This window comes from Lepeophtheirus salmonis, chromosome 13, assembly GCF_016086655.4.
Source record: "Lepeophtheirus salmonis chromosome 13, UVic_Lsal_1.4, whole genome shotgun sequence".
Classification (NCBI taxonomy): domain Eukaryota; kingdom Metazoa; phylum Arthropoda; class Copepoda; order Siphonostomatoida; family Caligidae; genus Lepeophtheirus; species Lepeophtheirus salmonis.
Window position 1 is genome coordinate 9494250 of NC_052143.2, and position 16875 is coordinate 9511124.

A 16875-nucleotide genomic window follows, 5' to 3' on the forward strand; every position below is an offset into this window, starting at 1 on the left:
ATACATATATAAGGCAAAATGTCCTGAGTTTAAGGCAAAAGTACTATACACCGACAATGAACAGTATTAATAAGGACATACCCTTCTCCAAGTGTTATTTGTCAAAGTTCAATCTTGATTTAAGGTGTCGAAGTTTGAGGTAATGTGTCTTTCTTGGACGTTTCCCATGATAACCTTATTTGTGAAGCATTCTAGATGTCGTTCTTTGTTAAACAACAATTCAATTCTTCTCTAAATCATCTAAAATCACCTTGGTATCTATTCTGAGGTTAATTTTGACTTCCCCGACCACTTTTTATTGCAAGTGTGGAAAATATTTTAATGGCCTACCTGTTCTTTTACGATCATAAACTTCTCCATATTTCTTGACGATGTATTGCAAACAATTGATTTGGGAACATCTAATTTCTTGGAAATCGATTTGTATGCACTGCCTTGCTTAAAAAATTGAACAATCTTCTCTCTGCCTTGAAAATAATATCCTTTGGTCTAGCCCATACAAGTCCATACTGAGGTAGTTTATCACATATAAAAAGATAATCAAGGGAGGATTGAAAGTACTCAAATAAAGAAGTTCTCAACTCTCCTGATCTTATTTGAGTAAAAACATATTAAAAGTGATATTCTAGACTCGGATGGAAAAAATACGACAAATATTAAGAACTGGTCATGAAAATAGCCGAAACTTTTGAGAGTGCCAATACTTATGCACATATTAGTATCTAAATAAGCTAATACATCTTGACGAAAAACTATCTAAAAAACATAATTTAGTATTTTTTTAATAAGCAGTCTTTAAAAAATATAATTTAACGTTCAAAAAACTAACTTTTTTAATGTTTTTGAATAATAAGGATTAATACTTAAAAAGAACTTATTTGAAGTGCAAGTATAATTCATTTTTCATTAACAAAAATTTGTAGTGTTAGTCGAATGTTGGAGAATAAGTTGAAGTTTAAAGTTGGAATTTATTCCTAATAGACGTAAAATTATTTAACAAATTACATAATCAATTTCACAAAATATAACTGAAATAAATAAATATGTAATATAAGTTATGCTAAGAATTTCTTAACACTGATAGACAATTTCCTGAAAAAAACCGTCGTATTTTTACTATAATATAAATGAATAATTATTCTTGCATTTAAATGAAATAAAGAATTTAATATTATCTTAAATGTATAAAAGTAATTGCTGACATATATGTATTCTTTTGTGGAATGGAAGATAGAAATGGAACTTTGAATCGTTTAGTGAAAGATTTCATTCATTAATATTGCATTAACTAATAACTCTCCGACGATCTTAATGATGTATAAATCAATTTGATGGAAGGGAACCCAAATTTGAATATTCTGATTTTAGGATATCATTTTCAGATATATCCTTTAATCTTAGATTTCCTATGTTATTGAGTTTGTAATAATTACTTTAAGACCTCATAGTAGAAAAGTTTTCCTGAAAAAAGGATTTTATACCCTATCAGCTCGTGTTGTTAAACTGTCAATTCCTTCAAAACACTAAATATTTTTACTTATGTCGGAGAACAGATATGGCTCTTGATGAACTTATTATCATCTCGAGAAAAACTGATGAAAGGAACATATTTGTCGCGTTTTATAATTAGTCAAAGTATTAAATCATTGGTTTTTTAGGGATTCATTTTTGCTAAATATATTATTAGGGATGTTCATTGAAAATGTATGTATAAATGATTTTCGCTTGACTCTGTGCATTAATCTCAAGAAAATTAAATTTAAATTATTACAAAATGAAGTTTATTCGTTCTTTAATTTAATGCAACAGGTCATTATTATTGCCAAAGCTCAAACAGAAGACACTGTACATTTTGAAGTTTGGTTGATATTTCTTTAATTTAAAGTTGATTTTAATGATACATGAACTGCGATGTCGCCTTTATGACATTCAAAATATTGTCTTTGTATGAACAAGGATTTTAACTACGAATTCGAATACTTTTATAGGCTTTTATAATGTGTCTTTTTGATCATAATTTCGATTGATATTCTCTGGGAATGTAAATAGGAGTAACAAATAGGGCACAATCTTATCTTTAATATATTTATGTACATATAGTATGTGAATTTGTATGAAAATAGTTTTTCCTTTGATGAAATTAGGTCAACCTTTGTATTTCATTTCAATTTTTCATGCATATAAGGACAACCAATTAGTTCTATAGATATGTCATTTTTGAAAGAAATACCAATGTTGCATAAAAAGTGTGCATCATATTCAAAAAGAAAAGAAATAGGAAGCAAATATATAAAATAATGAAGTTTTAGTCACGGTAAGTGTAGCTAAAGCTCTACTTGCGAGTGCCCTTGTGACCAAAGTACTTCTTGACTCCGGTAAGTACATTAAAAAGGAAAAGAAAACGGGAAACACATATATTCATGGTCGTAATTCCTAAGCATTTATAAGCGTGTGAGTTTTGCTGCCGCTGTTGGTAATTTGAATATATCTTTAATTTTCTCAAGAATTATTCTTTCATTTTTGACGATAAAAATTTTAGTAATGATTTACTACGTGTGAAAAACGCAGAGTAATATTGAGTATTTCTTCAGGAATTATGTTCTATATTAATAAGGCAAATCTATATTATTTAAGGAAAGTTTCTTTGTTTGTCGACTCCTAATAACTCCAAGAAATGCTTCACACTACCGACATTATATATATATATATATATAACTAAATAATTCAATTAAAACACACCCTCCCATATAACGAGTCTCATTTTCTATAGAAAATATACAATATGATAAGTATATGAGTAATTAAGTCAACAAATATTAATACGATAAAATATATGCATACGAGTATATATTTTATCACTGTAGGCCGTAATGAGTTTTTTTTTTTGTATCACAACAGGAGGTATGACGTCATCCCCATGAAGAGTCTTTATGCATATTGATATACAATATGATGTCGTAAATCAATTTACCTTTCATACTCAAATTACAACTTGAAATTGTAACTAGACTTTAATTTAAGTCGCCTGTAATGCAGTGACGTCTAAGTTTCGTGTTGAAGATTTTGTAGAGATGGAGCAACTGGGCATATATCTCTATTAATAATAACATCCTTGGGAATGAACAATGCAATGGATGGAAAAATAAACAAATAAATTAGTCTTCATAACAAACATTGCTTTGATTACAAAATTAATTATATAGACTTTTCCAAAACTTGGATATTTTAAAAACTTTTTCGAGAAATGAGATCAATACTAAGGTTGATAATTATTTTTAACAAATAAAAAAATATTGTTGATAAAAAAAACAACAACGAGAAAACAATATTAATAAAAATATTTTATTAAATACGAATGTCTGTGTGTGTTTATCTGGGAATATCGGCCTAGCTACTGGGTGGATTTTCTAAAAAAAAATGTAGGTTTTTAAGGCTCAATTAATGGCTCTGGTAAAAAAAAAAATGCGCTTCAAGGCCATTGTGGTCTTAAAATAGCATTTTTCCAAAAACGATTTTTTTGACTAACAAACGACTACTTCATATACAACTAAAAAATAAAAATAATGTATGCTGATTCCTTGGCCTATGAAAATGAGTTCATTTTAAAAAGTATCAAACGAAGCCATCACGATTTGTAGAAAATAACTCCGTATTCTAAGCTTGAAGGAAGATTGGACAAGCCATATAATGAATTCAACTAAAGGAATTGCCGATGGCAGGAAATTCACTGCCCAATTTTAAGCGGCTAGGGTTTGTATAATATTTAATAATTATTGCAAAAACTGTGATGGAGTTTTTAATTCTGTTGTTGTTCATGCTTTTAGCTGAGTGTCCTTTTTTGCTGTTATTGAGGAAGTTTGTTGAATGGAACTTAGAAGGTCATGTAAACACCTCACCAAACCATATCTCGGCCATAATACGGTTTGGGCTTCCCAAAAATATGTTAATTCCTTCGAAGAAGGCTAAAGTAATCGGGTTTGGCATACTTAACTCTAAGTCTTATATTGACTTTGAAGGAACCAACGGATGACATGGAGTTAAGAGGCATAATTATTGCGTACGCGTCAAGATACAAGGCTTTTGAATTGAAAATAGTCAAGGACGATACATTGACATTCGATTTAGTGCTGGATATTATACGGTATTTTTCGGAAAACTCAATCAAATATATTAAAATTTTAAATCACATTATCAAGATATTTAGTGGACATAAAAATGGGCAAATTCTAGATAATTAGTTTTGGATTTCTGATTTTTTGGGTTATTTTATGTTTTTATTTGTTGTAAGGGTTTTTTGTTCGTCTTTTTTTAATGATTATTTATTGTATAGATTTTTAGTGTACTTTTGTAAATAAAGAGGTATTTGTCTTTGGGAACTAATTTTAAACTACAACGTTTATTTATATTTATAACCAAATGTAATATCCCAATTAGTTATGATGTATTTTTTTATATTATATATTGTAAAATAAAGGCCTTAAAAAAAATCTAAGAATTATTCTTGCGTTAGTTGCTGTGTATCTTTCCACACTTTTTTTACGGTTTTGCCCGGATTTTTCGAGAACATTGAAAATTTCAAAAGAATTCTGAACTTTCTGCTTCATAAAGCAAAAAAATAATAGCATTCAAATTTTAAGACAGTGAGCTGGAGCAACATAGTTTTGCAATAAAATATACCCTCAAAATGACACCCTCAACCCCTTAGCTGTGACATCTGGCTTTCAGAATCTGTTGAGAATAAATTATTCCAGGCAAGGAACCATCTTTGTCAACTTTGCAAATTTTAAATGTGGTCAAAAACATGATTTTAAAGCACATACAAAATGGTTTTCCAATTTGTTGAAGTTTCTGGTCGCCATATGATTAAATATTTTCCCGCATTTTAGGATCTTTTCTTGAAAATATCACTTCCAGCTCTCACAAATCACAATGGCTATAAAAACTCACATTGGGGGTTTTATACCAATTCAAAACAAAACAAACGTACACATTTTTTATCCTTTGTTCCTATGCTATTGCATTATCAATTAACAATGTCATCCCGTAGCTGATGTGCAACAAAAGTGAAAGAATGTGTAAATTCGATTTTAAATGAGTAAATAGGGGTAATACACACCATGTTATTTGAGGATTAAGTAACCACTAAGGCACAAGATGGCTCCAAGAGGAGATCAAAAGGCAGATATACCTGCCATCTGAAAAAGGCCAACTTGGCAATGCTTCACCTGAGCCTATTTTTTATGGTCACGTTGTCCTTCCAAATATCTCAGAAAGCCCATCCCACTTTCAGATGGGCGGAAGCTTACTTCAAACTAACATAGACCAGATCTCTGCTAAAAACTTTCCTTTCTATTCAGCATTCTCCCAATCTGTCAGGTCGCCAGACCCTCGAGGCTGCCAAATCTTTGAAAGCAGATCTCAGTAGGCTTTTAATTGCGGCCAACCTTCAGAGGTTCTTGACAGAGAGAGGAGTTAAATGTCAGGAGTTTTTTTAACTCGAGAGAAATATAGTTCCGGAAAAAAGAGAAGGATGAATCTTCTGAGCTTGAGAAAAGGCTTGTTTAAATCTGCAAGGATGTCAACAGCTTCATTCAGTTGATTGTAAGTAGTAGGACCATTACTGGAGAAGACTATTACATCAAGCTGAGACTAGATGGATGGGGAAGTTTCTTCAGGGTTTGCCTGAATGTGATACTGAAAGACAATTTTCTAGCAGGCCCATCTAGGGGATTCAAAGACTCGGGACTGATGGGCTTGTTTTTCCTTGCAGCGCTCCCTAGTGCCCTAGAAACTTTCGAAAACGTCTGTACCCTCATTTGTCTATGAGGAAGTAATTGAGTTTAATGGGCCAGACACCGAACTTGGAGTCTCACATCCACTTCCATGAGCATCAAAGAAACCTCATAACACCCCTGAATACACCCCAGCTCTCAGGTTGTACAGGTGAAGTACTTGCACAAAGAAACCCTTCTGATATATTATAATATTTCCTACCCCATTTCTAAGCTCCAAGAACCCCTTCCAATATGAAAGAATAGACGCCCACCCACGGGTTGTGGGATGCTGGTCCCTGAGGTAGGCTAAATTCTTCCCCTGCCCTTCCCTGACCATCAAGAACCCCTCCTAATATCTAAAATACACTTCAGCCCTCACGTTGTAAAGTTTATGTGCTGGGCCAAAATACAGTTTAAACTATACCTTAACTGTTTCTTGACACCCTTCTAATATTCTATAGTACACTCCAGCTCACAGGTTGTGCAGGTGAACTCGTGGACCCAAGGCAAGTTTCCCCTTCACTGAGCACCAAGGAACCTTCCTAATATCCCAAAATATACAGCAGCCCTCAGATTTTACAGGTACATTACCAGGTTTTAAGTTAGATTAAACTTCACCGCCACTCCGTGTCTAAGCACAAAGAACCCCTTCAAATATGCTAGAATATATGCCCTACCCACGGTTGCTGGTCCATGAGGTAGGTTAAATCACTCCAACACCACCTCCCTGAGCATAAAAATAAAACGTCTAATATGAAAAAATCAGCAAAATCCATCCATGGGGTCGGCTGTGATTGAAGGACATACACACAAAGAGAGAGAGAGATTTACGTTTATTATATAGATTATATAGCTTAAAGGTTTAGAGAAGAAAAAGATGAAGAAGAGAGATTAAGACAAAGGATTTTTGACAATAATATGAAAATTGAGTGAATAACAGTTCAACGGTCAGCACTTGCATATTTCTTCGTCTCTAAGCCTTATAATTTCCTTTTGAAACCAGTGCGGAAAGATACATGCAGACAAGCAGGGAGAATAATTGTTAAAATTTTAAGACCTTTATTTTTTGTTTTATGAAGCAGAAGAGTTCAGAATAAAGAAATTTTAATTTCTTTATGTACAAGGCAACGTCAGGCAAGCCTGCTTTAGTATATAACTATACTAAAAAAATATTTATAATGTACCATTCAATTTTGCTATGTTTCTTTGATCAGTTGTACAATCTTTGTTATGAAAGTTGTTCACTATTACTTAATCAAACATGGTTTATCTTTTATATTATTGATGTGCGAATAAATGAGGATGTCCAAATAATGCATCATAAAAATGGAGCTAACTAAATATCTAAATAAAAGTCTAGAAAAAAACGAAAATGCAATTACAAAGTAGAAAAGGCCGAAAATCCAAATAAATCCAGAAAAAAAAAAGTGTTTATTTTGGCTTAAATATTTATATCAAATTATAATTTTTTATTATAACAAGCTCTTATTCCACTGAATAATTATCTGATCCCTTAGGTGTTCCTCCGTTAACCTGTTCCTCTTATTGTTGAAAATGTCCTTGAAAATGCTAAAGGCTCTTTCACAGTCCACAGATAGAATGGGGGCACTGTTGAACCTCGTTTTGATGTTTGAGTTCAAACCGGACATATTCTCACCAGAGAGGACTACCAATTTGTTTTTTCTTTTTCAAATACTTGGTTCTTCTTGAAAATTTCCTGCAGCTTGGGGGCAAATTTGGATATGTTCAGGCTCTCACGGACATTCCTAATTATGGACAAGAGGCAATCTTTCCTTGAGCTGAATGATTCTCTTCTTAAGGACCTTGAAGTTCGACTTTATTAAGGCGATATCTTTTGCAAGAGAGACATCCTCAAAAAGCTTCTTGGACTCCTCGATACCATTGTTCTCCTCGTCAGGCATTTGCTTAATTAACTCCACTTTCTCCAGTGTCCTGTTCATGGTGATTCTGCTGGGAATTTTCTTCTTGGTGTATTTTACCAAGAAGTCTTTAAACTCCTTGTTGTCAATCTTGGCTAGGGGGATGTTTGCAGACATCAAGGCCCTCGCCAGGTCAGTGTTAAAGATTTTATCACTGTATTTGTTGACGTTGAACAGCTTCTGTGTAGCCTTGTCCCCCTTGATGTGCAATTCATCATTATTTTTGTGCCTAGCGCACTGTCCATGCTGATCTAGGACCGACTTCCTGCTGGCCTTGGCGCTGAAATTGCAAAGCTTACACAGCAGGGATTTTGTCATTGGCACATAAGTCCATATCTTTGTGCCACCGAGCTCCTTAATGAGTACTGAGGGTACAACTATCTTTGGCATAGTCAAATACTTTAGACAGTAATACTTAATGTTCAATAACACAGGGTATTAAAACCATGTGTCTTCCAGTAGAGTTATATATCGGTAATGAAAAAAAAATTTAAAAAAATGGAAGACCTTAATATCTATTGTGGAAAAAGGATTGTAACAACCTCAAGAGCTTTAGTGGCTAGAGGGAAAGGATAAACGAGATTGGGGAACCGAAAAGAATCGCATGTTTTGGAAGGGCAAAATTAGAGAGTATGCCATGAGGGCTCTTACATTGCGACGATTGCAATAATATTCATTTTCTAAATGCAAAAAAATGACAATAAAAGCCAAAATGCAAATAAATCTTATTTGCATAATTTGACATCACTACGAATAAATATCTACAATGCACCCTTCAATTTTGATATTCTTCGTTGATAAGTAGTAAAATATTTCCAATCAGAGTTGTTTCGATAATAACTTTGCTGAATATGATCCCTTTTTTCTGACACAAAAATTTTGAAGAATACTGTGAGCATTTTCCCATCAACGGTGTTTGGTTTAGGGTATGGAAACTATGAACAAATCTTCATTCATATTATATTAATTAAGTCTACCACCTCCACTTGCAGAGCAGTGGGAGCAACAAAATAAAGTTTATGATTAACGTTCTGAAGATATGGCTTTTCTAAATTATTTTCCAAAAATGGATTAAAAAATCCATAGTTATTTAAAACGGAAATTTTATGGGAAAAAAATTTAATTATTAAATTTTTGGCGCTGCTGCATAATTCACCCCATTGACAAAACAAAAACTCTAGAAAAATAAATCCCCTGAACTCAGAGTGGAATTGAGAATCGACATTGGAGTAAGTTCTTGTCTTTACTAGATACAAAATGGGATTTACGGTACATTTTCTTTCTCTCACAGCTGTTTGTAGCTAATATAATATATAAAATGTAATGATAACACCCCAAAATATTTTTCAAATTGTCAGAGTTACCGAGTTACTTAAGGGTTTATTTTCTTATAACATACAGCCAGGTCATACTTTATACAACTCTAACTATTCAGCCTTATCATTAAAATGAAATGGAAAATACTTCAAAGGGATTTCTCTAAAATTATTTATAACTTTAGAGAAATTCAGATATAATCTATATTGATATCTTTTGACCAATCAGATGAACAAGTAGAAAATAATAATTCCTCATAAAATATTGACATAAAAAATACTCATGAATAATAATCAAAAGAAAGTCATTGTGATAAATACTAAAAGACAAGGCGCAAATACAAAAATAAAGTACCATAGTTATAAAAGATGTCAAATAATAATCTATTGGAGTCGTGGCTAATTCTATGCTCCTCCTTGTGCATGAAATTAATACACTCCTTATTTAAAATTAGGCCCTCCTATTCTATGATAATAAATATTTTCTTTTTAAGAAAACAAAATACGGAAATCAAAACTAGGTCATGAAGATGAGAATAACCGGTTTTAAATATAAAAGTCGTACGAAATCCTGAGAATCAAACTTAATTTTTAAATAAACTTAACAACTTTTTGGCCTATTAAATTACTTATTTATTTAAAATTAAGGGGAAAGAAGAAATCAAGGGCAAAGGCGGAATAAATCCATATTGTGCTCCATATAAACACACAAAACCTCAATTATATTGGTTAATTGATCTTGGACTTTTCATATCCAATATAATTACTATTTATTACATTACACACATGCTTTTCAAATAAGAAATAATTATTCTATTGTAACTTGAATTATACTAAGGAATATAAGACTATATTTATGAAATGAAATTGTGTTGACTATTAGCCTAAAAATCAGCATCATTAAAAGGAATAAAATTACAGTAAATTATTACATTATTAATCAATTCGATACTTCTAAATTCCATGTTAATGTCCCAGAAATTAAATATCTTTGAAACGGCGTTATCTAATTTTAACATGATAATTTAGTGTGTAAAGAGCGTTCTCATGTGACGTCAGCATGGTTGACATCGGTGAATTGGGGGAGGCTAAACAATCAAGTCTAAAAATATTAAGGAAAATAGTGAACTATGGGATGTTAAAATGTGCCCAATAAATAAAAAGGCTTAAATCTTAATGTCTATCAAAAAATAGGTTGCTTTATTGTCTAGTTTTATAATATATTTGATCCTAAAATGTATTAAAAATATCTTTTACAACTTTATAAAACCTCATTTTAATATTATAGACAAAAGTTAACTATTACAATTTAAAGGATAACATATTTTTCTCTAATTATCCTACTTTTCTCGTCCCAAAATCAATAAAAAAATTGTACAAATGTAGACATCACAAAGGGATGTTCAGTGCCTATTACTTTAATTTAGTTTAAATATCCCTGTGTATCAGTTGTATCAAGTAGTATTCAATACGAATTAAAAGTGTTTTTTTTTACTGATAAACATAATTGGAGTTTAATCAAGAATTATTGGAAATTAGTCCATTTAATGTAGTAAAAATATCAACTTTGAGCCCCCAAGATAGCGCCTCTACGGGAATGAATCCATATATCCACTTCTTTTGCCAGTTGTCGACATAACTTGCCTTATATTAGAGTGATAAAGGTGGATTGGTTAACCTAGATTCAACTCTTGCTAAATTGTGAGCAATTTACTACAATTACATAAACGAGACTTTTTTACAATTAAAACCCGTAAAATGGGAGAAATAATTTTTCAAAGTCAACTTTTTACTATTTGTCTTTTGTTTTTTAGTATGATTAGGATAATTAAAAACATATTATTCATCCAAGATTATTAAAAATATTGTATGCCAGACAAGATACTTGTCAAATAATTGTAAAATTGAATCTTAATAAGATATTTACTTGATTTACAAAACCGTAATTTCAATGATGTCAGATTTAAATATTTATCTGAACCAATATTTATTCAGGAATATTTTTTATTGCAGGTTTGTTTGTTAAGCAATAACCAAAAAATTTCAGTCTATGTATCAAACCAAATGCTTAAAGTACAAACCCCCCACCCCCTTATGCAAAATTATACTATATAAAGTTTTTTATAATTAATTATGATAATATACCAAACTGCGTTATGAGGAGAATATATTTTATTATACGGGGAGACAGAATAATTCTAAACACCGCCTTATGCAAAATCCGCTGTGTTTGAAAGCACGTTATGCTGAGATCTCCTCTACTAGGAAGAATAGGCTAATTTCCAATTAATCTTTTCCCGTTTCTTCTCTATGCTTTTGGGGGAAAAACTGAGAGATATACTCATAGATCACATTGTGATGAATTACATAACATTGATTTTAATAATCTTATTACTCTAGGTTTGTGGGTATAGATAAATTACTTCAAAGGAACTTCCTCCCCTCCCCCCTAAAAAAATAGGTTGAGAGAGATTCATCAATTTTATTGAAAGTGATTTTTGACAAATTCTTGACATATAAATGTTTAGCGACTTCCTCTTAATTGCTTAACGCAAAAGAAAAAGGTATTTTTTATTATTGAATTGATATTCGAATGGAGAAAACATTTATTCCCGGTTTTTTCAAACAAAAAAAAAAGAGCGAGGAAATTCCGCTAAATATTTTAAGGCGTTCCATTTTTTATTTTTTTTATGAGGCGCTTCTTGAGATCGCTTTTTTAAGCGAGTGTTAAAAAAAATTAATAAATTGTTGTTAGTTGAATAATTGAAGCTTTCAAAAACGGGGTTTTTAATATATGGAGGCCGTATTTATTTTCATTATTTATTTTTTCAGTTATGTGCTGTGATATTTTTAATAAAGTGATTCTGTTCTTGTATTACCATTTATTCAAACATCATACTCAATTATTGTAAATTAAATCGATAATAAAGGTTAAATTTAAACAATGTGTGTACCATAGCCATTATTTTCGAGGGTTCGGAATCCTTCTCCTTGTTACTTTAATCATGAGGGAATTATAAACAGTATAGTCGATTCCAATATCTAGTTTAAAAACATTTATAACTTTCTTCATAGGCAAAATTTTTAATATTTTCCACATTAAGTATACAAATTTATATTTAAAAAAAATTAAGTTTTTTTTTTTTTTGTTATATAATGTTTCACCTATTATAAGGTAATTACCGATATAAAATTTAAAAAAAAACAATTAAATCATAGATATTTATTGAGTTAAAGTGAAAGCAATTAAAATGGTTTACAAACATTAACTTCTACACTATTATTATTTAATTTTTCCCTATATTTTGTATTTTAAGTGGAAGAAAGTTAAGTGAAGTTGTCAGTTTTATAAAAGGTTATTCCCATGTTCATTTAAATTTAATTTGTATCTTTATGAGGAAACCCGAATTGAAAGGATGGAAATACCCATAAATGTTTCAAATATTTATTTTCCAATTATCTTTTAAAGCAGAATTATCTTGTTACCATCACTTAAACTCGAGTTCCGTATACATTTACTTTTGTATATCCCATTGTATTAGCATCTCACCAGTTATGATTATTTTTTTATTGAATTAGGTTTTGATTTTTTGGAGTATTTTACAATATTTAAGGATTTGTACACATTTTGAGCAAGAAAAAATACATAATTTTTTTTTTTCTTTTAAAGTTTAATGTTATACCAGAAATCTGTACATATTTTGAATGTAACGAATCACTGTAAATATATTTAAAAAATACCATTTTTAAAGGATTTAGATCCGAAATACGTCTATAAGATCTTTTTTTGTAAAATTATTTAATTTTTAATACATTAGTATTAAGCTCCTTTTATTTATAACTTTGATTTGTAGTCAAGAATCTGTGGTTCTTAAGCGTCCCTTCAGAGGCCCATTGATAACACAGGGGAACAATTGGGGGGGGAGTTGTATTGTACAAATGAATTAAAGACAATAATCGAATTTTTCTATGAGCGTAAAATCCAAAACTGATCTCAGTTTTTTTCTCACTCATCTGAATTTGGAAATATCTGGGATTATAGTAATTCGGGACTATAATCATTCAGACCCATTTTTTACCTTTAAAACAATCCCCCAATTAAAAGTAGTATTAAAAAACTTACGTAAAAGTGTTTTTATGATTAAAAAATGTTTTTATTGAGCCTGTATCTTGTTTTGAACTCGATATATTTTCAATTTTAGATAGAAAAATGATGAAAAACGACACTCTATTTTTAGACTCTTATAACTTATGAAAGATATTCAACGTATAATTTAAGAAATATCCATCTGGAAGGATGTTTGTTCCATTTTTTATGGGGGTGTACTAGGAAATAGTCAACATTATCATCTTATTTTTTCCAATTTCAATGTCAATTTTATGACGCCGTGCCTTGTCTAAGGAAAATGGATACAATCGAAAGAAGATAATTCTAACTTGATCCCCCATCTCAAGAGATGTTTGAATTTGGATTCCGAATTCCACGGGGGACGATGGGAAAAGAACTCATCCCAGAAAAACTACCAGACCTCATAAAGAAGACGAGTGAACTCCGTTCTAGGGAATGAGATACCAGGATCAAACCAAAAAAGCGATCACTTTATTAAGAGTAAAGAATTTTAATATTTCAAAATGGGATCACTTACAAAAAGGTCTCGAATTACTATAATCCCTGTTATTTCAGAATTGGGATGACCGAGAGAAAAAAATTGGATCCATTTTGGATTCTGCTCTCAAAAATAAATTCATTTCCACAAAATAATAAGTGTTCCCTTTAATGAATAAATATTTCTTAAAACATTTTTGGGCTGCAATTCCTAACTTAAATAATTTTTAGTCTATTTCATATTTTTTGCAACAAAATTTGAATAACTTCAAGGTATAAATGATTATTCATAGTGTTCTGTTAATCCTTATTTAGGACTGTAGACTACATTCCCGTTAGGTTCAGTCTCTGTCCGCTCTAGTTCAGTTCTGCATATCATTCCTAAGAACTTATAAAGTTTGGTCCTTGATGAGATCAATCAAGTTTATTTTTTGTTTATCCGAAGGATCTGCAGTCTTAAAGACCGGTTCCAAGGACTAATAGGACCGGTCCTAAGATTTACAGTACTGAATAAATAATGACTAACACCACACTAGTTATTTGTATTCCTATTCAAAGATTTCGTTCCATTTTGTAGTGGTTCCATTTTTTATGGGAGTGTAATAGGAAGATATCAACATAATCATCTTATTTTTTCCGAGTTCAATACCAATTTTATGACGTCGTCCCTTGTCTAAGGAAAATGGATACAATCGAAGAAAGATACTTCTAACTTAATCATCTAACTCATTGGCCCATTTTACTATTTTGTTCAGTTTTATAATATATTTTTATTATGAATAAAAGTCTGTTTTGAAGGAGAAAGAAAGCAAAACTTATTTCAAATTATATTTACTCTAATTTTTGAAGACTTATTAGAAAGAAGATTAATAAAATGAATTATTATTAACTCATAGGGTCATCAAATTATGCAATATTAGCAAAGAAATTCGGATAAATAAAGGCATTTGTCATACTCATAACAATCTTCTTAATATTTAAGAGAATTTGTAGCTCAATTTCCTATTATAAAAAAATGTGAATAACTTTTTGACCCATGTCGTAATTATTGAGGATTTTTTTATTATTTTAACTTAATTATCAAATAGCTCCAAGCCTAATATAATTATACATAATTTATTTTCACATCAATAAATTAATGTTTTATAACTTTTTAAACTCTCTTTCTTTTGCTCTAGACAATTTTTCCTTTCAAAATAGGAAATTTTGTTAGTGTAAAAATTAAAGGAATCCTTAGTAAGGAAATTAAGGATATTTGAAGGAAAGTTTTATTAACACATGAGTGTTAATAAAACTTGTGATCAGCAGTTTCATTACATAAATAACTTTATCCCATGTTTTCCCCATGAACAATTAACTTTTATTTCACAAAACCTCCTATTATTATTATTATTGAAAGCCGATTTTTGTAAATCAAAATATAGAAAGTTCTGAAAATTGATGACTCTGGAAATAGATTTGTAAAAACCCAACACGATTACGTAAAGCTGGAAACAACTGTTGCGAATATATAATTTATTTAAGTAATTATAGAAAATGAAGTTTTAAATTTTGATCATTTACGGGGAATATTAGGTAGGTTTGGCACTTAGAAGTGAATATAAATGATTGATTCTGCCTTCATTTTACGAATTTTAAATGAATGCTAATTAAAATATTTTATGTGCAGTAAAAATGATTTTTATTGCACATAAAATGATATATTTCTTGAGGGCATTCATTCTAGATTGGAAATTGCTTGAAGCTAAAATAACTTAACTTTACATAAATAATCTAGATTTAATTCCGGCGAAATATTGTTTTGATTCTCGCTCATTCTGCTTGAAGTTATTCGTAGATTATTAAAATATTGATTCTATATTTTTTTTTCTTTACACATTTATATATCCTTATCTATTACTTTATAATTTGTGCATAATCTCGAAAAATGAAACTTAAAATACATACAAAAATAACTTGATTAGATTAAATATCACAATAAAAATAGAAAATCAATTTTTATCCATTGAAATAATGAAAAAATATTATCAATGACCTTTTATGACACACCTTTAAAAGTATCTGTATATATATATACCCATAATAGAGTTTCTGTGTGTGTGTATTTTATAAGTGGCCACACCGTTGGACATAGGGGCTGAAATTTTGCATGTGTGCCTCTTTTAAGCCTGGTTGGGCTAAGATGGGATCCTGGATTTTTGTTTTTTTATTTCAGAAATTTCAGATTTGACTAGGACTCAATGTGAAAGATTCGTAACTCGACTAGAATTCGTCGTCAGATCAACGATTTTAATCAGACTCAAGGCTTGAAAATCACTGACTCACGTATCCAAAAACTTGTGAATTGGTTTGGACTCGTATTTGGAGATATTGAACTTGTCTCTTCCGACTTCTTCGAGCTTATATCTCAATAATTGAGATTCTACTAGCGCTTGTAAAAATTAATTGTGAAGAGCTCCGTTTACAAATATGCACGTATTGATATACTCGTAACATTGAATTTCTATTTGATATGTGTTGAAAGAATTCTACAAAAGAATTATCCTCATCAGATAAAAATATTAATATGGAGTTGAAATTTGTTTGCTCTTGAATTCGACTGCTGTATATATGTTTGAAGATAATTCATTTGACTGACTCAAGAAAAAGAATGATCCCCTTGTTTCATCATCGTTCATAATTTCCCTACAAAGTTTCACAGTGAAGAAACAAGATAAATAAATCATATTAGAAGGTGCAACTAATCAACTTCTATGATTCATATTTTATCAATTTTCTTTTAAATGGTTGAGCTCTATCAACTTGTGCAAATCATTGAATAAATAAATAAATGTAGTAGCTTATAAAATTCTTGGCGTTTTGCGACTTTTACAATGGACCATGCTATATATCATAATATGTAAAAGACGAATCTTTAAGAGTGTCGTTGATGTCAATATTGGGCAGCGCTTGATTCACTATTTGTGCATGTTCATAAAGATCTTTTAAATGCAATACTACATTATCAGAGATTAGAAAATGGCCAAATGACTGAATAACAGAACAAAAAATCATCATAAAATAAGCGAAGGCTTTATTAATAACAACGGATACCTAAACTCCAAAAATAAAAGTAAACACTCGTTCTAGATGAATAGCTTAGTCGTTGGGGAAAGTAACTACCGCATGCTATTACAAGATTATACTAATTCTATCTAACTCTGTATCAATAGAATAAATGTTATTAAGTAATAATCATA

The 16875-nt window shown here is 30.5% G+C and overlaps 1 protein-coding gene and 2 long non-coding RNA genes across 3 annotated transcripts in view; 2 read left to right on the plus strand and 1 right to left on the minus strand.

Annotated features, from left to right (window-relative positions):
- Window positions 1-599, minus strand: part of LOC121127407 (MFS-type transporter SLC18B1) — a 38193-nt gene extending 37594 nt beyond the window's left edge. Inside the window, exon 1 of the mRNA XM_040722750.2 lies at window positions 82-599. The gene's annotated coding sequence lies outside the window, so the exon portion shown is untranslated. The remainder of the gene's footprint in view (window positions 1-81) is intronic.
- A 1962-nt stretch (window positions 600-2561) lies between these two features.
- On the plus strand, window positions 2562-4492 carry LOC139907083 (uncharacterized). Its single transcript, XR_011783411.1, has 2 exons — window positions 2562-3750; window positions 3825-4492. It is a non-coding gene; the product is annotated as an uncharacterized lncRNA (long non-coding RNA).
- An 8687-nt stretch (window positions 4493-13179) lies between these two features.
- On the plus strand, window positions 13180-16875 carry LOC121127770 (uncharacterized). The gene is made up of 2 exons (XR_005867916.2): window positions 13180-13639; window positions 13715-16875. It is a non-coding gene; the product is annotated as an uncharacterized lncRNA (long non-coding RNA).